The following is a 26,140-nucleotide window of genomic DNA, read 5'->3' on the forward strand; positions in this document are numbered from 1 at the left end:
CCCCCACCATAGAGTCTCCTCCTAGCGCAGCATCCTTTTTTCTCTACATGTCCTAACCGAAAGCCCTATCAATTGTGGAGCTGACCGGAAAACCCACCCCTTGCCATAGAGCCATGATGGCGGACCTATGGCACCCATGCCAGAGGTGGCACACAGAGGCCTCTCTGGACACGCACACTGTCGCCCGCTGCTCTTCTGGTTTCTGACACACATATGCACACCGACCAGCTGGTCTTCATAGGGTCTGAAAAATGCCCTGAAAAAGAGCCAAAAAACAGGTCCTTTTCCATTTTTGGAGCCATTTTCAGGCTGTTTGGGGGGCATTTTTCAACCTCAAAAATGACCCAAAAACGGCCTGAAAACAGCCAAAAAACAGGCATGCATGCACTGGCCAGCTGGTCTTCAGTTTCTGGTCCTCGGCATGCGCACATGCATGGACGTTCCAGTTTGGGCACTTGGTGCCGAAAAGGTTCGCCATCACTGCCATAGAGTCTCCTCCTGGCGTGCTCTGCTACACCACCCCCCCTCCGCCAAACTGGAAGCTCCTCTCAAAATTGTGGTGCGACTGGTGACAGGGAGCCTCAGCAGAGGAATTAAAGAGCCACATGCGGCTCCAGAGCCACTGGTTGCTGATCTCTGGTCTAAACAAAAACACAATACAAAGCCTGTAGACACCACTGCATAGGACACATAGGGGGGAACCAGGAGCCCAATGAATAGTCAAGAGACCCAGTACCAGCTCCGCCATTTCATTTCCCACCAACAATCTTGGGACAGAGCATATTCCAACAGGGTTGGTTTGGGAAACGATCAAAATTTTAGATTTAAATTTAACTTAATGTTTTAAATCTCAATTTAGCCAGATTGAAAAAAATACAAGAGAATGTTTAGAAACCTGGGATTCTAACCAAAGCACAAAAAAAACCCCTACATACAGATTTAAACCTAGAAACTGGACTGCCATCTGTTAGAAATGAAGTAGGGCAGGGATGTCAAACTGAAGGTCCGCGGGCTGGATCAGGCCCACGGAGTACTTAGGTCTAGCCCACAGGGCCGCCCTGGAAACAGCAATGGATCGGCCCATGGTGCCTCTGCCAGCGAAAGCATGCGGTCCTTGCGAGCTCTATTTTTGGCTGGGATGGCCTCCTGCAACCCTCTGCCAGTGAAAACGGAACTCCGTTTTTCGCTGGCAGAGGGTTGCAGGAGGCTGCCCCAGCCAAAAATTGAGCTTTGTAGTGCTGGCAGAGGGCTTGGGCCACCACAGGTGCCCGCCTGACATGACTGACCTCAAGCTTGCCGTGTCCACCATGGTCACACACACATACCCAAGGTCAAACACAGCCCTGATGCGGCCCTTAATGAAATCGAGTTTGGCACCCCTGATTTGGGGTCCACTTGGAGGGATGGGGGACTTGGATTAGATGACCTACAAGGTCCCTTCCAACTTTGTTAATCTGTATCTGTATCTATCTAGAGACGCACCAAAAGATATTACCAAAGACTTCCTAAAGGTGGTTTTCCAAAAAGACAAGTGTGATTTCTTTTTCCTTGAAGATGTTTTGCTTCTCATTCAAGAAGCTTCTTCAGTTCTGACTTTTGAAGCCTCTCAGTCTTCAAGCACAAAACTAAAGTCCAGCTGCCTTTTGAAAAAGCACCTTTGGGACAACCATGACTTGGATGACTGAGAATCTCCATAGGCATTTGCCAAAGACTTCATTCATGTGTAAAGCAGCTGCTGCCAAAGGATCTCTTCCACCCAAGCATGACCACAAATGACACAGAAGAAAGACAGAGAACATCCGTTGCCAACCAAACAATCTCATTTCCTCATCTTTTGTACTCTTGATCTTGCCCTCAAGGGAGCAATGTACAACCTCAACACCTATGGTACCGCAAACCACAACAGATGTAAACCTGGTTTGTGTGTGTGTCTGTGTCTGTGTGTGTCTGTATGTAGTCAGTGTCACCCCTGGTATGCCCAAATATGGGAGGGAGTATACTGCTTCCCTTTTCTGTCTATCGGCTCACTCTGGGAGCCATCCAGACAGAAAGCCATTTTTTTATGTCGCCTTGTTACATTTGTGTTGCATTTGTGCTGATAAATAAATAAAGGGAGGGTAGTATAGATCTGTTTCAAGCTATTTAGCTCTCATCAGCTAGCCATACCCTTACTGGGAGATTTTATATATATACACACATATATACACATATATACACATATATACACATATATACACATATATACACATATATACACATATACATATACATACACATACACATACACATACACATACACATACACATACACATACACATACACATACACATACACATATACATATACATATACATAATATAATTACAATATCACTTCTTGTAATACCATCACAGGAAACACCACTATTCTTTTATTCTAACCACTTACTGTGATTTTTCAGCAACATAGATCTGTTTCAAGCTATTTAGCTCTCATCAGCTAGCCATACCCTTACTGGGAGATTTTACATATATATATATATATATATATATATATATATATATATATATATATGTATGTATGTATGTATGTATGTATGTATGTATGTATGTATGTATGTATGTATGTATATATACACACACACACACATACATACACACACACACACACACACATATATATATATATATATATATATATATATATACACACACACACACATATATATATAATTACAATATCACTTCTTGTAATACCATCACAGGAAACACCACTATTCTTTTATTCTGACCACTTACTGTGATTTTTCAGCAACACTGCTACTCTTTGAGTTACTACTGTAATTGAGGCTAGTAATTACAGACATAAGTCACGATGGTCATAAAGCAGGCCATCTCATGACTGGTCCCAATTTTACAACTTTTGTTGTGGCAGCCAATTACACAAACACGTTATTCCCTATTTTTGCTTTGGAAGTAAATGCTTCATTCCAGCAATTTTTTTTATATATATATATCACTGTCACATGACCATGCGGCACTGCAAATAGCCCGCAATGGTATAGAGCAGGGGTGTCACACTCAAGGCCTGTGGGCTGGATCCGACCCACAGAGTGCTGAGATCTGGCCCATGGGGCTGCCCTGGAAACAGTGAAGGACTGGACCACAGTGCCTCTGCCAGCAAAAACTGGAGCTCGGAAGCCTGTTTTTATTGGCAGAGCACTTGGGCCACCACAGGCGCCCCCAACATGAGTGATGTAGATCTGGCCATGCCATGCTACCCCCCGCCTAAAATCAAACCCAACCCCGATGCAGCCATCAATTATGTCAGTTTGACACCCATGGTGTAAGGTCTCCTGCTTGAGGAAAGGGGTGGACTACAAGACCTCCAAGGTGCCTTCCTGCTCTGTTATTCTGTACTTCTCTAAATCTTAGATTCCCCCCACCTTGCTTCCTGGTTTCCAGGATTCCTTTTCAAGGAACACATAACCAATACATCTGTTGTGCAGGGAGATATGGCACCCACAGCATGGCCCTAAGCACCTTTATCCCCAAATGTGCCCAGTAAAAGACACTTAAGTCCCCTTCAGAGATATTATTCCATAGCGGGAGAGGGAGATCATTCAGTTTTATAGAAAAACCAACTGATAACCTAGCCCTGCCCTGGTATTTATTTATCCCAACCCTCCTTCCATGAACATTGCTGCAATTTGTAATGTTGGATTTTCCCTCTTACTAGAGGGAGCCTTCTTGTGGAACACTATGAAGCTGTTACCATGGCAACTCCACAACACTGTAGAGTAGAAGCCATTTTAAGGCAGTATGATAGAAGCTGTTTTAAGGCACAACAGGCTGTTAATAGAACATACACCCCGAGGGGTGTTAGGGGTGTCTTACCCTCACAGTATTTGTTTCCAGAGGGTAAGTAATCTGTGTACCAAGTTTGGTTGAAACTGCTCAAGGCGTTCCAGAGTTATGCTGGAACACACACACACACACAGTGTCATTTATACAGCTAGATAGATTTTGCATCTTGCTATGTACTCAGAGACCTGGCTTGTCACAAATTATGTTCTGAGGAGATTTCTCCTCCTTTTTCCAGACCTAGGGCCGTCATTCCTTTATTGCATGATCTTGCTGATCCTGGGCATCATGTTCCTGATGGGGCTGGGAATGCTGTGGGACTGGCTGATCAAAGCCCGCAGTCGCCTGTGGACCTCTGAAGAAGAGCAGGCCGCTAACCAACTGATCCAGCATGTCATCCCTCCCTTGGATACGACTGCCCGCCTGTGACTGTAACTCCGCCTTTCTTTCCCGTTCTTTAAAGAGGTGATGCCAATGTGACCCGGCGCTCATTTGCTCTCGATCTATGGCTTGTAAATATCTCTTTTCCTGCTCAAACTCTGGTTTTTGTTTTGTTTGTTTCAGAGGTTTTTAATTAATAAAGAGTTCTAAACCAAACTGATTTCGAGAGTGGGTAGTGACTGCTTTTTTGATGTTTGTTGCTGGGGGAGAGAGGGGTGATGCAGGGCTATCGGTGTCACTCCAGATTAGGTTCCTGTGGTAACTGAGGCATGGATGAGTTTCTGCCGGTTTTACTACCGATTCACAACTCATGTACAATGTGCGCTGCGCATGCATATGCACACATGTGCTGTTCAATATAGGATGTGTAGTCACTAAAATCCAAAATGGTGTGGCCCGGCGGCGGTGAGGAAACTGGTTTGAGGACGTGGCAGGCCTGGATTGCTGCCGGTTTTGCAGCAGGCCGAACCAGGCCAAACTGGCAGTAACCCACCTCTGAACTGAGGGCCAAACCATCTTAGAATCTGTGAGGAGGAGCTAGCCAGGATCTTTGGGTTAGGTAAGAATCCAGAAGAAAGTATCCTTGACCAATGGCAGTTGAGGGTCTGTTGAACACAATCAGAGGATGGGGCTCAATTCAGGGGAAACACACACACACACAAACACACACACACACACACACACAGGTTTTTGTCAAGGAAGAATGATGTTCCTTTCAAATTATGTGGCTTTGTTTCCTTTTCATTCCTCTTCAGCGTTGTTGTTGTTGTTGTTGTTGTTGTGTAGTACTGCACTCTAACCACTGCGCCACCACAGCTCATTAAGAATAGAATAGAATAGAATAGAATAGAACAGAACAAAACAGAACAATAGAATTGAATTGAATTGAATTGAATTTCTTTATTGGCCAAGTGTGGGCACTTTATTGGGCACACAAGGGATTTGTCTCCAGTGCATAAGCTCTCATTATATACACAAGTGATAAATCATGACCATAATTCTAAAATACAATCATCATAAATCATAAGATACAACACTCAGTGATAGTCATAACATACAAAATTAGCAATCCACATAAACCATAACAGGATACCGGGGGAGGGGCTTGCCGTTGTCAGCAGCTTAACGGAGCTGCCCTCAGAGTTCTGGTTCGTATATCTATTTAAGATCTATAGATATCTCTTTTTTCAGGCAAGAAAAAAGCAGGGAGGGACTCAGCCTGTTAGAATCCTCTTTGTAGTTCGCAGCTTTTTTTTTGCTGTGAACGGAGAAGAAGGATCAACTAAAGCTGAGTCATTACTCCGGCCAGATCTTCTCAGCTGTTTTTTTTTTCAGCTCAAGGCAAGTTACCACCCCCCCTCAGGACAAGCTTTTGAAACTAAGTTATTTAAAATCGATCCGAGCAGAGACCAAACCTGAGAACACTTTTTTTATTTTTATTTTCTCTATTCAAAATACCAGCTTCAATTTTATAAAAAACTCCTTTGTTTAATTGTTTTTAAAATGGCGATGTTATAGCTTCCGCATTTGCTATAACAATATATCTCCAACTTCCTGGCACAGAATCAAGGAAATAACTTTTTACAAACTAATTAGCTCCACTCCCTTGAAGATCTCTTCTTATCAATTTTTAAAAGTTTACTGAAATTATTTTATCTGAAATCAACGCGAGCAGAGACTTTGTTTGCTTCCTTTCTATAATGGCACCAAAATCAAAGCCGGGCAGACGTTCTTTTAGCAATACATCTCAGGCATTTGCTACAAAGCCGCAGCTTTTACCTTCTACGCCCCCTACTGGAGATTTGTTAACGAAAGAATTTCTCTTTGAGACTCTTAAAGAATTTAGAGAGGAGATGAAGCAACTTATTACAGACTTATGTGACAAGCTTGATACCAAGATTGCTCAAACAAAGGAGGATATGATAGGAATCATAACTGTACTGACAGACTATGTTGCTGGAATGGAAGATAAGCTGGAACTCCTGGAGGAAGCCAACTCTAACCTGACATCTAAAATTGAAGTGCTGCAACAGGAAGTTGAAAACGCAGAAAAACAACTTGTTATGACAAATTATAAAAAGATGGAGCTTGCATTAAGAGTTAGGGGATTGCGTGAAAATGAACAGGAGAACTTGAAACAGATTTTTTCAGAGGCCTTCAGTTGTTTGGTGGGAAGTCCGGGACTCAACTTTGATTGGCAGATCCAAAAAATTTATCACCATAATTCGTGGGTGGCAAAACAGAGACAGCTTCCGAGAGATATAATTATATATTTTGCTACAAGAGAATCCAGAAATGCGATACTACAAGAGTTTTATAATATCATGCTGCGAATTGACGGACAGGACTTGATAGTCTTCAAAGAAATACCACCCCAAATGTTAAGAGCCAGGAGACACTATGCTTTTCTAACCAAAGGACTTAGAAATCGTCAGACACAGTATAGATGGGATGTGCCATTTGGTCTTATAGTTACATTTGATGACCAAAAATATCGTCTCAACTCTGTTTGGGAAGCCCGAGACTTTTATTATAAGATCCTAAAGGCGGGACATCCTGAATCACCTGGACTTGGAGAAAGACAAAGAGAAGGACAAGTGAAACAACAAAACACACAATTACAAGACAGGAAGTATCGCTTTCCCCTTCCGGAAGAGCAGAGGACCAGAGAACAAGTACCTAGCCGTGCTCCCAGACGAACGGAAAATAAAGTGGATCGTAGCAACATCTATGATCATCAGCCATTGATTAAGGAAATATCTATGAAACTATTATAAAAGAGAAAGCAAACATCTTGCTATATTAAACAGTTTAAAAACGAAATAATTTCTCTGCAAGAAAATTATATTAAATTAACCGATCTAAAGTATTTGTTTAATTTTCAACTTGATCAATATTCTGTGACTTGTGTTTTGCATAAAATGGTATAGTTGTATACCGATGAAGAGACATTAAGGCTGAAAGAACTGATGCTGATCTCCTTGGAAGATATATTGTATGGGACTTAAAAAAGACTTGATGGATAATTCTGAATTTTTATATAAATTACTGATGACTTATTTTCTAGGGTGAGGAGGGCGGAGATCGTGGTGATTTTCCGGGATTGTGGTTCAGGTTGGATGGAGTTGGGAGGTGTGGTGTAGATGGGAGGGTAGTGGAGGTCAAATTAGAGCTTATTTTGAGATAGAAAGTAAATTGATTTCTGTAAAAATTGTTATTTGAATATACTGCCTGGAAGGATACATCCAGGGAGTTTGCAGGAAGGCGGAGCACATATGAGAGGAGTACGGATGAAAATAAAATATATGTATGTGTATGTATATGTGTGTGTATATACATATATGTGTATATATATGCATATGGACACGGACAGAGGCAGGACAAGAAGAGTTGGAAGAGGAAACCGAGAGAAGAATTTGAGATGTGTTTAAATTGCGTTATAGAGGAAGGAGGTATAAAAGGGACAAATCAAAGGTTTGGAAACAGACAGATATTTAGATAAAGAGATAAGGCCCCTAGCTAGAGAAGAATTCTACTTGATTAACTTACTTGGTTTTAATATAGTTTGAAATCCTGCAAGTAATTAATTAATTGAGATCAGGAATGATGTATATTGTTTAAGTTTTAATAATGATAAGAAGCGGAGCTCAATGTAGAGAGTTTATTGATTTTCCTTTTTTTCTTCCCCCCCCCCTTTTTTTTTTCTTTTTTCTTTTAACTTTTAATTTACTTGGTTTTAATATACTCCAGACTGTGTTTGATAAAAAGCTATGCCGGGTACGGGATCTGGGAAGTCGGAAGTGGGGTAGGGAGGGGGGATCATAGGGGGGAGGGGGGAGGGGGGAAACATAGTTTCAATTTTCAAAACAACAAGAAAGCACCTGTATACTGTTGCTTCCTCTTTTTTTTTCTTTTTTTTTCTTTTAATTTTAGTATAAAATAACAAACCGAATATATTAATGAATAGTAGAAATACACCAAAGCGAGGAGTAGAGGGAAAGAAGAGGGAGGAGTAGAGAGGGAGTGAGAGGGGAATGGAAGGAGGGTGAGATGGAGGGAGGGGGAGAAAGGAACGTTAGAGGGGGAGGGGAAGTAGTAGAGGGGAATGCTGAAGGGGAGAAATGAAAGTTGGAGGGGGAGAAAGAAAGGGTGTATGGAGGGTTGAAGCGTCATGTTGGTTTTGTATTTTGGAATATAAGAAGAGTTGTGTTTATTGTTTCCTTAATCGCACAGTATATAAGTGATTGTATAAAATGAAAATGAAAATGAAATAAAACATATTAAACAAGGGGAAAAAAAACTAATAGAACAAAGTTACAGTCATAAGATGCTAAAGAAATAGGTAATAGCAATAGCAATAGCAGTAGACTTATATACCGCTTCATAGGGCTTTCAGCCCTCTCTAAGCGGTTTACAGAGAGTCAGCATATTGCCCCCAACAATCTGGGTCCTCATTTTACCCACCTCGGAAGGATGGAAGGCTGAGTCAACCCTGAGCCGGTGAGATTTGAACCGCTGAACTGCTGATCTAGCAGTAGCCTGCAGTGCTGCATTTAACCACTGCGCCACTGGTTTGACATCCCAGGGCATAAGACAGTATTGTGGGACTGTGTCAACACTTGCAAAGTGATGGCATAGGGGAAACAAATGTCCTTGTGTCTAGTTGTTTTGATGTGCAATGCCTTATAGCCGTGATGGCAAACCTATGGTATGTGTGCCGCAAGTGGCACGCAGAGCCATCTCTCGGGCATTCCAGCTGTCACCCATTGCTCTTCCAGATTCCATCACACACATGCACACCAGCTAGCTGGTCTTTGTATGCGCAGGAGTGCTGGAAACAGGAAGCTCAACTTCCCAGCACGCGCATGCATGCCGGGGAACTGCTCTTCCAGTTTTCAGTGCTCCCGCGCATGTACACCGGGGAGCTGCTTTTCCGGTTTCTGGCGCTTCCCCCCCCCCCACATGCACTCCCATTTCAGCACTCAGTGCCGAAAAGGTTCGTCAGCACTGCCCTTTAGCATTATAGGGCGATGAGCATTAAAGAGTGATGAGGAAAACCATCACTTGTTGCAGGTATAGACACTTCCCAATGTTTGAATGTTTGAACATCTCTACTAAGGCCTTCCCAACCAAGAACAGGAAGTACGGCTTAACTTCACTGTTTTTGCCTGCAGTGGGATGCATTGAAAGCAGGTAAAAATCTTGCACCACAGGTGGACAGAGGCAGCATCCGCCCTCACTACGGACAATGGGTTGAGGAAATTAAGCACATGGGAAATAGAAGGTGAAGTTGAAAGCTACACGTCTCTGCTCCTAGAACAAGGGTGTCAAACTCGATTTCATTGAGGGCCACATCAGGGTGGTGTTTGACCTCAGGGGGCTGGATGGACATGCCCATCATAGGCATGGCCAACTCAACAGTTGTCAGGGGCACTTATGGTGGCCTGGGCAGGGATGGAGGAATCCACTTTTGCTAGTAGTTTGTTTTGCTAGATACTCTGTCAGTGAAAACAGAGCACGGGGGCCCTGCACGGGCCTCCTGCAGCCCTCTATCAGCTAAAAGGGCCACTGCGCGCAGCCCTCCTGAGCTCCACTTTCACTGGCAGAAGCACTGCAGTCAGTCCTTTGCTGTTTCCAAGGCAACTTCATGGGCCAGATCTAAGCACCCTGCAAGCTGGATCCAGCCCCTGGCCTTGAGTTTGACACCACCGACCTAGAACAACTTTCCTGCTCCACAATAATCAGGTCCAACCAGAGGTGGGTTTTTGCTGGTTCGCCCCGGATCAGGCAAACTGGTAGAAGCGGCGGTGGGAAGCTCTGCCTATTCATCTGGACACTTCTGTGCATGCGCAGAAGCATTGCACAAGAGCGCACGCCCAAGCAAACTGGTAGTAAATTTAATTGAAACCCACCACTGGGTCAGACCAATTTAGAATCTCCAAACGATTGCTTGCAAAGAGGGAATCGAATGGGCTTTCTCTTAAAACAGCCATCCTAAGACACCTCAATGTTTTCAACTTTCACCAGGCTGTTCTTTGCAGTGCTACACCCTGAGCTAAGCTCTCAAAGCTCCAGGTCCCACACCGAGAGGGGGTAGCCGCTTTGAGTGCTGAGAAAGGGGAGCAGCTCTTCGTGGAAGCACACTTGGAAGGTGAAGAGGTGGGACATGCTGCTGCTGTTGTAAAAAGAGAGCTGCCCCCCTTCAAAGTCCAGGTAGACCCCAACTTTTTCCATCCTCCCACAGACCGAGAGGGCCGTACGGGGCTCACTCAGAGCTTGGTACTCTCCCGCCTTCAGCTCAATAGCCCACACCCCTTCCTTGGGCAGAAAGTTCAGCTGCTTCTTGCGCTTCACAGACTTTTTGGCCGTCCCCACTATCCAACCGGGGCTGTCCCCAACTTAGATCTCCCAGTAGAAGCGCCCAGTGGTAATGCCCTTCCGTCCTACCACACATGGAGTGGAGGTGAAGCGCTCCAGCTTTCGCCGCCAAAACCGTCGGCCAGGACTGAACTTGACTCCAGTGGCTTCTTCCACGAGGACCAAGCTGGGATGAGCTGAGTTGCAGTCCAAAGTGATGCTTGCAGGGACTGGAGAGGGAAGATGGAAATAATTCAGAATGAACAAGAGTGGAGTTGTGTGGCAAAGTTATTGCTGGAGTATAAACTGGTCCAGAAAAAAATTAGACACAAATGAAGGTAATATTAGCCAGCTGTTAATAAAGCTACTGCCATCCTCAATATGTCTGAAGCTTCCTTTCTCTCTTTTAGCCCAAATTATTTGATAATAGGGTAATTAGAGCAATTAAGCAATTACATTTGGAAGAGTTAGTGGTAAATGGAAACCAGGCCATCAAAGAACATGGTAGCTCAACACCATCAAAGCTGACACCAGTCAGAGCATAGAAGAACTCAGAGAAGCAGTGCAAGATTGGAAGATGTCTATCATCATTACAGATTGCAGATTAACGGAGTTGGAAGGGACCTTGTAGGTCAACTAGTCCAACCCCCTCAAGAAGATCCTACACTATTTCTGTCAAATGACTGTCTAGTCTCCTCTTGAAAGCCTCCAGTGATGAAGCTCCCACAACTGCTGAAGGCAAAGTTGCTCCATTGATTCATTGCTCTCACTATCCGAAAATTCCTCCTTATTTCTATATACAGAATCTCTCCTTGTTCAGTTTCCATTCATTATTTTTTGCCTGGCTTTCAGGTACTTTGGTAAATAGATTGACCCCCCCCCCTCCTCTTTGTGGTAGCCATTTAAATATTGGAAGACTGCTATCATGTTGTCCCTGGTCCTTCTTTTCACTAGACTAGCCACGCCCAGTTCCTGTAACTGTTCTGCCTATGTTTTAGCCTTCAATCCCCTAATCATCTTGGTTGCTCTTCTCTGCACTCTTTCTGGAGTCTCAACATCTTTTTTATAGTGTGGTGACCAAAACTGGATGCACTATTTTAGGTGTGGTCTTACTAAGGCTTTATAGAATGGTATTAGTACCATGCATTGGCTTTTTTGGCTGCCGCTGCACACTGCTGGATCATATTTAGCTGCTGGATCATATTTAGCTGGTTGTCCACTAAGTCTCACAGTCACTGCTATTAAGCCTGGTTGCACCCAGTCTATATGTATACATCATCATCATCATCATCCTTATTGCTGTGGAGTACACAGCCTTGAACTTCCAGAGAATAAATAGGGTATAAAAGTCATAAATCAATAAGCAATACAGTTAGTCCTCAACTTACAACAGTTCATTTAGTGGCCATTCAAAGTTTTCAAATCATTAAAAAAGTGACATGACCATTTTTCACACTTACAACCGTTGTAGCACCCCCTTGGTTACATGATCTACCTTCAGATGCTTCAACGGGGAAACCAGATTCACTTAACAACCGTGATCCTAATTTAACAACTGCAGTGATTCAGTTAACAAATGTGGCAAGAAAAGTAGCAAAATGGGACAAAACCCAATTAACAAATTTTTCATTTAACAACATACATTTTTGGGCTCAACTGTGGTCGTACATTGAGGATAACCTGTACATTGATTTAAAAACCTCAACTCACCTGGATGTACCGCGCCCAGGAGCTCCTTCCAGGCGTAGAATTGCAGAGGTCCTTTAAATTCGCCCAGGTTCAGGTCTACAGCCACCACTCCATCTTCATCCTCTTCCTTCTCCTCTTCTTCTTCCTCTGCTGTCTCTTGTTCTTCCTCTTCTTCCTCTTGTTCTTCCTCTTCTTCTTCCTCATCCTCTTCTTCTTCTCTCTCCTCTTCCTCCTCCTCAACATCTTCATCAATCTCATTCTCACACTCAACTGTGTCTTCACTGCTGGCCACCAGCCCATCTTCTCCTACCAGTTCAGCATCTAGTTCGGGTTCGTCCAGAGCTCCTTGTTCCTTACGGAGCCTGTAGGTGAATGGCATCCCAAGGATCAGCCGTTTTGGAATAAGCAATAACACATAGACTTATATACCGCTTCGCAGTGCTTTACAACCCACTATGGACGGTTTATAAAGTAAGCATGTTTTCCCCAAACAATCCAGGTGCACATTTTAACTGACCTCAGAAGGCAACCTTGAGCCTGGTGAGATTTGAACTGCCAAATTGCAGGCAGCCGACAGTCAGCAGAAGTAGCCTGCAGTACTGCACTCTAACCAGCACAGCTCTATCTATCAAACCTAAAGGAATCAAATTTGGTTTCTTCTATAGAAAGGTATCTGAGCACTTCTGATCAAAAAAAGAATGATGCTGCCAATTCTTCTTTCTTTCACTTCTTTAATGGATTTTATGCAACAAGGAAAATAACATGAAAATATTGGATGAAAATGGGAAGATTAGAATTGGAAGACAGTTACACCTGGGACCTGCTCCATAAATCAGGTTTTACTAGAATCATCACCCACACTTTTTTAAAAAAATAATCACAGCAGGGAACAGAAGGCCAGCACCTTTTTCCAAAAAAAGGTGAACTAGATTTAGATCTGATTAATACTTCCCAGGAGAGCTGCAAAAATCAGGAGAAGGGGATGGCCTTGCTATTGCCAAGAAAATGCCCATGTCATCATCAGAAATGAAGAACTCATTCAAGAAAATCTCCACTTGTTCTTTTTGTAGCTTTACGGAGATTTTAGAAGTGATTTGGGTAGGAGCCAAAGAGCCAGAAGAACATTTCCCCTCCCAATTAAACTCTTTTCATGGCCAAATCAGCCTTGCTTTGCTTCTACTCCCAAGGAGGAAGAGGAGCCAACTTTATAATTCTAACAAAGGTTTCTTTAATGGAAGTAAATCTTCACTTCCATACATAAAGGAGCTTCACCTACTCATTTTGGCAAATCCAGCAGGGTGGAAGAGGAAGTCATGCCTACAGTGAGGAGGCAAACTAATAGACCCCGTAGCAGGGGTGTCAAACTCAAGGCCCAGGAGCCGGATCCAGCCCACAGGATGCTTAGATCTGGCCCATGAGGCCGCCCTGGAAACAGTGAAGGACCGGCCCGCGGTGGCTCTGCCAACAAAAACAGAGCTCAGGAGGCCCATGGGCCACAGGAGAGCTTGGGAACCTGTTTTTGCTGACAGACCATTCAGGCCACCAGAGGCGCCCCTGACAAGAGTGAGGTTGAGCTAGCCATGCCCACCCTGGCCACACCCACCGCAGCCCCCTGAGGTCAAACACAACCCTAATGCGGCCCTCAATGAAATCAAGTTTGACACCTGCCCGCCCTCCCTGTAGGTTCATGCTTTTCTTCCTTCCATATTTTTGGACTATAAGACGCACCGGATTATAAGATGCACCAAGATTTTGAAGAAGTAAAAAAATTTTTTTAAAGATTTTGCCCTCCCCGGCCCCCAGGAGCACTCTGTAGGCCTCCTAATCTCTCTGCACACCCCCTTTTTTGTGAAAAACAGGGCATGCGGAGAGTTTGGGAGGCCTGCAAACTGCTCCTAGGGGGCAAAAACACGATGCGGGGGGGGTTGGGGAGGCAAAAATGGGCCTGTTTTGCACAAAAACCCGTGTGCAGAATGTTTGGGAGGCCTGTAGAATGCTCCTGGGGCTGGGGAGGGGGAAAACAAGCACAAAACAGGCCCGTTTTTTGCAAACAACAACAACAACAAGGGCGTGCAGAGAGTTTGGGAGGCCTGTAGAGTACTCCTGGGGAGGGCAAAAACACCCCCGTTTTTATGAATAGTTGCTGTGTTGGGGGTCACAGGGGAGCCATTTGCAACTTTCCAAGCTGGCTTGGAGCAAGCAAAGTTAATGGGGGACACTGGATTCACTTAACAACTGCAGTGATGATTCCCTTAACAACGGTGGCAAAAAAAAAGATTGGGGGCAACATTTAACAACCACCTTGCTTATCAAAGGAAATGTTGGTCCTAACTGTGGTTGTAATTTGATGTATAAGAAAAGAGAAACACTACTTACCTCTCTAGCAACCCTTTTGCCTCCTGAGGGAGGGAGGGAGGGAGGGAGGGAGGGAGGGAGGGAGGGAGGGAAGAAAGGAAGGAAGGAAGGGAACGAAAGGTGAGATAACAGTTAAAATAATACTTTCCCTGGGTTATCACCCATTTTCCTGTCAAATCATTCTGCATTTTAATCAGTGGTGGGATTCAGCCAGTTCGCACCTATTTGGAAGAACTGGTTGGTAACTTTCTAAGCAGTTCGGAGAACCGGTTTTTGGAAGAAATCTTTTGTATTTTCCCACTTTACAGGGCTAATCCTGTAAGGAAGGCAGGAAGGAAACATTCTGGTGCTGTTTCTAGCCTAATCTTTATTGCCCTGCTTATAGAAACTGTCTCTCCGGTTAACCCTTATTATAATTGTAACAACTAAGGCGAAGTTCCCCATCGACCTGAGTGACATTGACTTGACCACACCCTCATGATCACATGACCACTAAGCCCCGCCTACCCAGCTAGTGATTAGGGCAGAGAACTGGTTGGTAAATTATTTGAATCCCACCACTGATTTTAATGGTGTACATCAGATTCTGCCCTCAGTAGATCATGTCCTTGTTTATTATCAGAAAAAAAAAATCCCAGTGAAATACTATCACAACAAATATAGAAGAAACAAAAATTCAGGACTGTAGAGTCAGAGTGCTTGAGACGCCACTGAACACCTGTGATCGATCTCTCTTTTACATCAACAAACACTATGGAGCCTAGCATTTGTTACAGGAAATCAGTCCTCCTTATTTTATTTGTTTAAGAAAATTGATTTGGCCATCCAACTGACTCTCAGTGATTCCGGGTGGCTTACAAAGATGAAAAATACCACAGAGATTTTGTCAATCATTGAACAAATCATGTTGTGAGAAGTTTTATATCAAAAAATATATTTTATTCTTTATACTGTTTCCATTGTCCCTTAAAATATTAACAGAATCCACAACGGTCTGAGAATCAGTGTCTCCAAGTTAATCAAATTAGAAATCTTCCTCAAACCCTGAAATAAGTTACCCAGGCCTAATCCACATATCAAAGGATAAGGTCTGCAAACACAAATACAGTTAATTAAAATAAGTCCCCCAGCAGAACTGTATGTTCACAAACATACTCACAAACACACACAACTCTCAGCACATAAACACTTCTACATCCCAGACAAGCTCCCCCTATAAAAGTTGGCCACTGTACCCCATTTCTCTGCATCCTGCCCTTAAAAGCAAACTGTTTTGCTTTTAGGAATAAATATTTCTTTCGTTTTAAAACTGTTTATTTCATTTTCATTTTATACAATCACTTATATACTGTGCATTTAAAAAAAAGGAAAATCAATGAACACAACTCATCTTCCACCATAGAAAACCAACATAGCACTTCAATCCCCCATACACCCTTTCTTCTCCCCCTCCAACTTTCATTTCTCCCCTCCAACATTCCCCTCTTCTACTTCCCTTCCCCCTCAAACATTCCTTTCTCCCCTTCCCTCCATCTCACCCTCCTTACATTCCCCTCTCACTCCCTCTTTACTTCTCCCTCTTCTTTCCCTCTACTCCTCACTTTGGTGTATCTCTACAATTCATTAATCTATTCAGTTTATATTTTACTCTAAAATTAAGAAAAATGAAAAAAAAGAGAAAATAAAAGAAAAAAAGAAAAAAAAAGAAAATAGAGCAACAGTATACAAGTGCATTCTTATTGTTCTAAAAATTGAGACTGTATTTCCACCCTCCACCCTCCCCCCCATAAACCCCCCTCCCTAACCCCCTTTCGACTTCCCAGGTCCCATACCCGGCATAACTCTTTATCAAGCACAGTCTGGAGTATATTAAAATCAAATAACTTTAGAATTAAAAGATAAAAGATAAAGGAAAAATAAAAAAAAGGAAATAGTAAAAAAAAAAAAAAAACCCACACACACACAAAAAAGGAAAAGCCCGAAAAATCAACAGACTCTCTACATTAAACTCAGCTTCCCATCATTTTTAAATCTTAAACAATGTACCTCATTCCTAATTTCAGTTATTTTATTACTTGCAGGATTTCAAACTATATTGAAACCAAGTAAGTTAATTAAATGGAATTCCAGCTAAGGGCCTTATCTCTTTATCTAAATATCCAAACCTTTGATTTATCTTTTACCTCCTTCTCTATTAAACCATTTAAACATTCAAATACTTCTCTCGGTTTCCTTTTCCAACTCCTCCCATCCTGCCTTTACCCGTGTCCATATATATATATTATTTTCATCCGTACTCCTCTTATATTTGCTTCACCTTCCTGCAGACTCTATGGGTATATCTTTCCAAACATTATATTCAAATAACAATTTATACAAAGATCAGCTTACTTTCTGGCTCAAAATAAACTCTAATTAAACCTTCACTACCCTCCCATCTACCCCACACTTCCCAGCTCCATTCAACCCGAACCACAATCCAAGAAGATCACGATCTCCGCTCTCCTCACCCTAAAGAATAAATCATGAACAATTAAAGTAGAAATTCAAAGTTATCCATCGAGTCCTGTTTAAATCCCATACAATATATATTCCAAAATCATCGCCACTTCTTTCAGTCTCTTTCAGTCTCAATGTCTCTTCGTCAGTATGCAGCTATGCCGTTTTACCCAAGACAGAAATCACAAAGTATTATTCAAATTAAAAATTAAGCAAATGTTTTAGAAGCATAACTAAGTCCTTATTCTCTACTCTTCTGCCCTTCCAGAGGGGGAAAGCAATGCCCCTCGCCTTGTAGCCACGTGTTCCGCTGTTTCTCTTCTCCTTCTCCTTGTCTTTCTCCATGTCCGGGTGATTCAGGAAGTCCCGCCTTCAGAATCTTGTAATAGAAATCTCGGGCTTCCCAAACAGAGTTGAGGCAATATTTTTGGTTATCAAATGTAACTGTAATACCAAACGGCACTTCCCATCTGTACTGTATCTGAGAGTTTCTGAGTTCCTTAGTTAAGAAAGCATAGTCTCTTCTGGCTCTTAATATTTGAGGTGGTATTTCTTTGAAAACAATCAAATCCTGTCCATCAATTCGCAGCCTATTATTGTAGAACTCCTGTATTATCGCGTTTCTGGATTCTCTTGTGGCGAGATATATAATTATGTCCCTCGGAAGTTGTCGCTGTTTTGCTACGTACGAATTATGGCGATAGATTTTTTGGATCTGCCAATCAAAGTTAAGTCCCGGACTTCCCACCGAGCGACTAAAAGCCTCAAAAAAGGTCTGTTTCAAATTCTCCTGCTCATTTTCACACAATCCCCTAACTCTTATTGCAGACTCAGTCTTCTTATAATTTATCATGACAAGTTGTTTTTGCACAATTTGGATTTCCTGTTGTAATATTTCAATTTTAGATGTCAGGTTGGAATTAGCTTCTTCCAAAAGTTCCAATTTATCCTCCATTCCAGCAATATAATCTGTCATAACATTCATAACCTCGATCATATCCTCCTTTGTTTGAGCAATCTTGGCATCAAGTCTGTCATAAAAGTCTGAAATAAATTTTTGCATTTCCTCTCTGAACTCTTTAAGGATTTCAAAAAGAAATTCTTTTGTTAGCAAATCTCCAGTAGAGGGCATAGAAGGCAAGGACAGAGGCTTTGTAACAAATGCTGATGTAGAAGAGCGTCTGGGTTTCGATTTCGGTGCCATGATAAAAAGGGAAGCAAACAGAGTCTCTACTCACGTTAATTTGAGATAAGGTAGTTTCAACAAACCCCTGGCAATTAATAAAAAGAAATCTTCAAGGGAACAGGGCTAATTAGTTTGTAATCCCTTAAATCTGTCCAGGAAGTTGAAGATATATTGTTATAGCAAATGCGGAAGTTATAAAATCGCCATTTTTTTTAAAGTTAAACAAAAGGAGTCTTTTATAAAATTGAAGCTGGTATTTTAAATAGAGAAAAAAGAAAAATTCACAGGTATGGTCACTGCCCGGATTAATCTTAAATGGGTTAATTACAAAGGCTTGTTCTGAGGGGGGAAGTAACTCGCCTAGAGCTGAAAAAAAATAGCTGAGAAGATCTGGCCGGAGTAAATGACTCAGCTTTTGTTGATTCACTCTCTTTCGTTCGCAGCCAAAAAGAAAAAAGGGCTGCGAACTCCAAAGAGGATTCTAACTGGCTGAGGGTCCCTCCCTACTTTTTCCTTGCCTGGAAAAAGAGATATCTAAGATCTTAAATAGATATACGAACCAGAACTCTGAGGGCAGCTTCATTAAGCTGCCGACGGCGGCAAGCCCCTCGACCTGAGTGACATTGACTTGACCACACCCTCATGATCACATGACCACTAAGCCCCGCCTACCCAGCTAGTGATTAGGGCAGAGAACTGGTTGGTAAATTATTTGAATCCCACCACTGATTTTAATGGTGTACATCAGATTCTGCCCTCAGTAGATCATGTCCTTGTTTATTATCAGAAAAAAAAATCCCAGTGAAATACTATCACAACAAATATAGAAGAAACAAAAATTCAGGACTGTAGAGTCAGAGTGCTTGAGACGCCACTGAACACCTGTGATCGATCTCTCTTTTACATCAACAAACACTATGGAGCCTAGCATTTGTTACAGGAAATCAGTCCTCCTTATTTTATTTGTTTAAGAAAATTGATTTGGCCATCCAACTGACTCTCAGTGATTCCGGGTGGCTTACAAAGATGAAAAAAACCACAGAGATTTTGTCAATCATTGAACAAATCATGTTGTGAGAAGTTTTATATCAAAAATATATATTTTATTCTTTATACTGTTTCCATTGTCCCTTAAAATATTAACAGAATCCACAACGGTCTGAGAATCAGTGTCTCCAAGTTAATCAAATTAGAAATCTTCCTCAAACCCTGAAATAAGTTACCCAGGCCTAATCCACATATCAAAGGATAAGGTCTGCAAAGACAAATACAAAGACAAATGCCCCACCCAAATGCTGAATGAATGTTGTGTTTTATTGGTTTATTTTTTTATTATTCACATATTTTTTTTCCTTCTTGTGTTTTGTCCTACACCCCCTTCCCATTAATTGTAAGCCGCCCTGAGTCCCCTCAGGGAAAAGGGCGGCCTATAAATTTAAATAAAATGAAAATGAAAAATGAGTTAATTAAAATAAGTCCCCCAGCAGAACTGTATGTTCACAAACATACTCACAAACACACACAACTCTCAGCACATAAACACTTCTACATCCCAGACAAGCTCCCCCTATAAAAGTTGGCCACTGTACCCCATTTCTCTGCATCCTGCCCTTAAAAGCAAACTGTTTTGCTTTTAGGAATAAATATTTCTTCTTCCCTCACAACTGTCTGAATCTCATTTTTATTTATTCTTACTCGGCTCAAGTTGGAACCCCAAATTCTTCTTCTGACAATGGTTTGGTGCAATCTATGCACCCTGCAATTTTCTCCTTCCCAAGAAAACCCCACAGCCTCCTGTCCTTCTTACCCTGAGGAAACTTATGTGGTCTTTGGATTCAAGGCCGGCCTGCACACGGCACAGAGTTTCTGACCGAGAGGCCATCTTCCAGTCCAGTTCCTTTAACTTGGCTTCCATCTGCGCCAAGTTCTTTTCTCTCTGGTTTTCTAAGGCCTGTTTTATACCCAGCTCTCTGTCATTCAGCAGCTGGTGCATCTTCACAAACTCTCCAGAGACATGATCAGACAAGGATTCGGAGCAGGTCTGGAGAAACATAGATGAAGCAAAAGATTGTGGTTTAGTCAAACAAAAACGATTACCTGTCACAATGGTGTTGGTTTTGGGGTGGACTCCTGAGAATACCTTGGATAGCCATAAAGAAAGAAAGAAATGGACCATGAAACAAATCAACTCATTTGAGTTTTCATTTGAAGCACTAACAATTCAAAACATCCTACTTCTCCGGGCATGTGATGGAAAAACCTAACCTTCTGAAGGAGACTCTAATACTAGGAAAGAAAGAAAGAAAGAAAGAAAGAAAGAAAGAAAGAAAGAAAGAAAGAAAGAAAGAAAGAAAGAAAGAAAGAAAGAAAGAAAAGAGGAGGAAGAGCAAAAGCAAAGATGGTGGACATAGTGTCAGTGGTAATGGGGGCCCCATCGGAAGATCTGAAAAAACAGTTTAGGGATAGTTTGTCATGGAGAAACTGTTTTGCTAGGAGTTGAAAACTACTTGATTTAATTTATTTTATTTATTTATTAAACGTATATGCCACCCCATTTCAGGTAACCCATAATCAATCAATCAATGACACTGTGATGATTACCTAAGCAACACTAGCAATTTAAATCTTTTCCCTTTTTTATTATAATGTAGTGACAGCACACCTATACACACAGATGTACATCCACGCAAAGTTCCATTTATTTAAATACACACACACAAAGCTCTGTGGAGTCCTTGCTGCTGTCTGAGATTGACTGTTTTTTTTTAGACGTTTCATTACCAAACCAGGTAATATCATCAGTGCTAGAATGGAGTGCAAACCCCACTCCCTTCTAGAACAGATAATGATGAGTAGTGAAACATCTACAAGAAAACAACCAAGTTCAGAAAGCATCAATCCCAACAGTACAACCCTGAGCTACATATATTCCCTTCTATCGGTACATAAAGTTCTAATTGTAAGAGTGTCTTTTGTGGTAGCTTAGAGCACCACAGTGCTTCTAAATGTTTAAAACTAAATTGTGAATCCCAGGGAAAAAGGGAACAGAATGGAATTTCCTGAAAAATGCATGGTTGACAATTTTGGTGAATGCCATATTACAGCATATTTATTTATTTGTTTGTTTGTTTGTTTGTTTATGTGATGAGAATCCAACAAGCAGGTAGCTTTTCTTTTCCTTAGAGTGAATTGCAGGCTCCTGGATTAAATGTTCACCATGAAAAACCTGATATTAATTTAATGAGCCACATATAGTAGCATCGACAGCAATAGTTGCTGGGATGAAGAGAGAGGAGATACACTCGGTTTAGCATTAAACAGGAAGTCCCCACCATCCCCAATTCCCAGCTGTACCTTCAATTCGAGAATGTTCTCCCGCTGGTGGCACTGGCTCCTTTTCAACCGCTTGAGACCTTCCTCAAGAGGCTCCAGAGATGCCTTCAGCTGGTCCTACAAGGAAGAGAAAGTTCAGATCTCACTTAAGATGAACACCAGCATTTGACTGATCACACGACAATTTTATACATAATTCTGCTATGACATTTGTGTTGCCAGGTTCTGCTCAAGAGTACTTCAAATCCATCAGACTTCTGTCCCCAAACCAGCCTTAATTAGCATTTAATTTATTATGATGGTTAAGAGTGTTTTGTACTGTGATAGATTAGGTTACCAATATATTAATTTTTGATGTTCCCCAGTATTTCTTTTTACTGATAGACCTGGTTTAGACTTTTGCTTTTTATGTATATCTTTCAGCTTTTTTAAGTGTATGGTTTTGTGCAGGTTTTCTTTTTATATTTTTTCCCACTCCCAAACCAATTTCCACAAAAACTATTTCCTCAACTCCCTTCATCAACAGCAGCTACAGAAATCCAGATGAATGGAGACTGGAAGGGATATAACCATGGATTCAAAAACACCTTTTATCCTTTGCCACCACCTAGTGGTCAATAGATCAAATAGTGTATCCTCCCTGCAGAAAGTGGGAAAATGAATTCCTAATATACACTATATTGCCAAAAGTATTTGCTCACCCATCCACATAATCAGACTCAGTTGTGAGCAAATACTTTTGGCAATATAGTGTATGTGAGATACGGATTCAGTATTCATGTTTCATGCCTTTCAGAGTAGAAATCTACTTATGTTTCCTGGTAAATACTTGGGAGGCTTCAAAATCTACATTTCAGTGTTTCTATTGTGAATTCTATTTCTACTTTATCTTGGCTTGCAAAATAAGCCACCTAAAATATCCTGACGGTGAGATAAGCTGCAAATAAATTTCAAAGATTGTTAGATGATAGATGATAGATGATAGATGATAGATGATAGATGATAGATGATAGATGATAGATGATAGAAGATGGATGGATGGATGGATGGATGGATGGATGGATGGATGGATGGATGGATGGATGATAGATAGATAGATAGATAGATAGGTAGGTAGGTAGGTAGGTAGGTAGGTAGGTAGGTAGGTAGGTAGATATGGATGGAGAGGGAGGGGGAGAGAAGGAAGGAAGGAAGGAAGGAAGGAAGGAAGGAAGGAAGGAAGGAAGGAAGGAAGGAAGATATGGATGGATGGATGGATGGATGGATGGATGGATGGATGGATGGACGGACAGATGGAGAGGGGGAGAGAGACAGACAGACAGACAATATAGATAGACATGCATGCATGCATGCATGCATGCATGCATGCAGGCTGGTAGGCAGGCAGTTAGATGATAGGTGATAGAATGAGTCAGGCAGACAGACAGACAGACAGACAGACAGATAGACAGATTAGTGTCTTGTTCAACCAGAGGCCACCTTCTTTCTCCTCCCAGGTCCAATTCTCACCTGATAGGACTGAACCGCATTTTTGATGGGCAGGAAGTCGTGTCCCCGGTGCTGAGGCAAATCCCGGCAGATGACACAAACGGGCTCCTCATCTTGGCTGCAGAAGAGCTTGAGAGGCTCCTCGTGTTCCTCACAGAAGTACCAGCCTCCAGTGCTGCTCAGCTGTGTCCCTTCATCCAGCTTCAGAAGCCGGGCCTTCTCAGCCAAGCTGCAGAGGGCTCGGTTGATCGTCATGCGGCGCAAAGCGAAGGGGCGTCGGCACTCAGGGCAGAGCCCACGTCTTTGCCCTTTGGGGATGCAGGGCTCCAGGCAGGGAGCGCAGAAGCTGTGGCCGCACTCCAGCATGTGGGGCTCCCGAAAGAGGGAGAGGCAAATGGGGCACAGCAGGTCTTCGGTGAAACTGGACACTTCTCGTACTGAAGCCATGTTGGTTGATTCAAAGAGAGCCTGAACAACTTTCCCAAGTTAGAACTGCTTCTATTTCTGGCTGTTGAATGAACATAGAAAATATAGTACCGTAATAGGGTTGGAAGGGACTGTGGAGGTCTTCCAGTCCAACCCTCTGCCCAAGCAGAAGGCCCTACACCATTCCAGACATTGGCTGTCCAATTTCTTCTTTAAAACCTCTAGTGATGGAGCACCCATAACTTCAATATTATGCAAGCACAAGCAGCAAAACAAAGTCAAACTAGGGGGAAACAACTCAAGAAGCTTGGGACATTTTGAAAAATGAGATTACAAAAGCCCCGTCTAACACAATACCAATGAAGAAGAAAAATAACAGCTCTCAAAAGAAACCAGCATGACTGCATAAAGAACTCTCTGGGAAATTGAAAGACAAAGAGGATAAGTATAAAAAGTGAAAAGAAGGGCACACAACTACACTATATTGCCAAACGTATTCGGTCACACATCCACATAATCAGAATCAGTTGTAAGTGAATACTTTTGGCAATATAGTGTAAGGCAGAATATCAGCAAATAGCCTGAGCCTGCAAAGATGAAGTGAGGAAGACTAAAGCTCACAATGAACAAAGGCTTGCGATAAAAGTAAAAAATAATTTAAAAAAAGCTTCTTCCCACATGTTCAAAACAAGAAGAAAAAAAACAAGGAAACAGTTGGTCCATTGCTGGGAGAAAGTGACAAGAAGGTGACAAGAAACAGGGAGAAAGCAGAACTACTTAATTACTTTTTGTCCTGCTATCAGGTGCTTTGGAAAATAAGCCAACCGTCTCTTGTCTGTGATAGCCCCTCAAGTACTGGAAGACTGAGGCAAAGGGGCGTCTGCCATCCCAGATAGATCAGCCGTGGACACCAAAGTCACGAATCCTAAAACTACTTTTCTTTCAGGGTTACAGAAACAGAGCCTGCCTTTACCCTAAAGCGAACCAGGAAGGATAAACCCGGAGACATTTTCTCAAATTGCATTCCTATTTTGGACACAGAAATGTCTTATCTCACCGTTGTTTGGGCTGCCTCGCTTCCTCTTCTTCCTCGAGGTGATTCTCACAGCCCACCACAGGGAGGGGAAACCCCTCAAAGTGTCAGACCTGCCGCCAATTAAACCTCTAAATAAAAAACATCCTCGGCCCCATCTGTTGAGAAAGGCATCGTTTTATTAGGAGTGCATTGCAGTGATGCGTAGCCAGAACTGAGGATCGCACGCCAGAAGCCCTAAGTTTAACCTTCCCCTCCCTCCACCCACCCCGTGCAACCAAGTTCAGGCAGGATTTTTTTGTAATGGCCAGTTGTGTACAGGAAGGGAGGCAGGTGGCCTTGAAACAGCAACTCCCAGAGATGCAAAACTTAACTTTCTCTTTCCTCCTTGCCTTCCTCCCAGTCCCACCCCACAATTCATGGCAGTCTGTGGAAGCACAAGCAAGTATAAGATTACAGCTGACACCGTGTTTCTTTGAATCTTCAGAAAAGCTTATTTTTTTTATTATAATTATTTCAGCCTTCTTCATTTTAAGAAAACTTCAGTGGTCATGAAAGCCCTTAAAAAAATTACTTTTAAGTAAGAAAGGAATAATTCTGTTGCCTCACATTCCGTTACCTCAGTTCAAAATGGCAGAAGTTCCACTCCTTCACTCAGGAGAGGTCTGGGACTCCTTACAGTACTAAACATACAGTACCTCACCAATATGTCTACGGCTTCCACCTATGGAATTGCTTCTGGACTCAAGGCGGCAGGAGCGATATTCCCTTATGTGTTTCAATCGTCAACCACCACTGAGCCAATGGATTGTGAATCGAATTTCTCCTGCATAGCCCAGTGGTGAAATTCGTCCGGTTGAAATTCAAATTTTTTTTACTACCGGTTCTGTTGGCGTGGCTTGGTGGGTGTGGTGTGGCTTGTGGGTGTGGCTTGGTGGGCGTGGCAGAGGAAGCATACTGCAAAAATCTCCATTCCCTCCCCACTCCAGGGGAGGCTACTGCAAAATCTCCATTCCACCCCCACTCTGGGGCCAGCCAGAGGTGGCATTTGCCGGTTCTCCAAACTACTCAAAATTTTCACTAGCGGTTCTCCAAACTACTCAAAATTTCCACTACCAGTTCTCCAGAACCTGTGAGAACCTGCTGGATTTCACCCGTGATATCATCACGAAGCATGGGTATCCAGCTACTAGTAATAAATAAATTGCTAGCATGGAACCAACGTTCAGCAAGATTAAGCATTTAATCCAGCATCTTCAGAGCCTAGGTAGTCCTTTGCATACTTTCTATTAAGCGGTCTTAAATATGGACAGGAGAATCACTCTTCAGCCATGGAGGATGGTGGAGAAGAGAGATTTATATCTCATCAGATTGGGATTTGAGAGAGATTCAAACCAGGATTTTGAGCCACTGCAGACAATTCAGACCACCCTCTACTAAACCCCAAACTCGCTTGCTAATAACACAGATTTCCAAGGAGGATTTTAATT

General features: G+C 42.4%; 1 protein-coding gene and 1 pseudogene across 1 annotated transcript in view; one reads left to right on the plus strand and one right to left on the minus strand.

Annotated features, from left to right (window-relative positions):
* LOC116503304 (zinc-binding protein A33-like) overlaps positions 1-26,140 on the plus strand; it is a 902,198-nt gene that overhangs the window by 174,646 nt on the left and 701,412 nt on the right. The window lies entirely within an intron of this gene.
* LOC116503302 lies at positions 10,229-24,867 on the minus strand (annotated as a pseudogene).

This window comes from Thamnophis elegans, chromosome 2, assembly GCF_009769535.1.
Source record: "Thamnophis elegans isolate rThaEle1 chromosome 2, rThaEle1.pri, whole genome shotgun sequence".
Taxonomy (NCBI): Eukaryota; Metazoa; Chordata; class Lepidosauria; order Squamata; family Colubridae; genus Thamnophis; species Thamnophis elegans.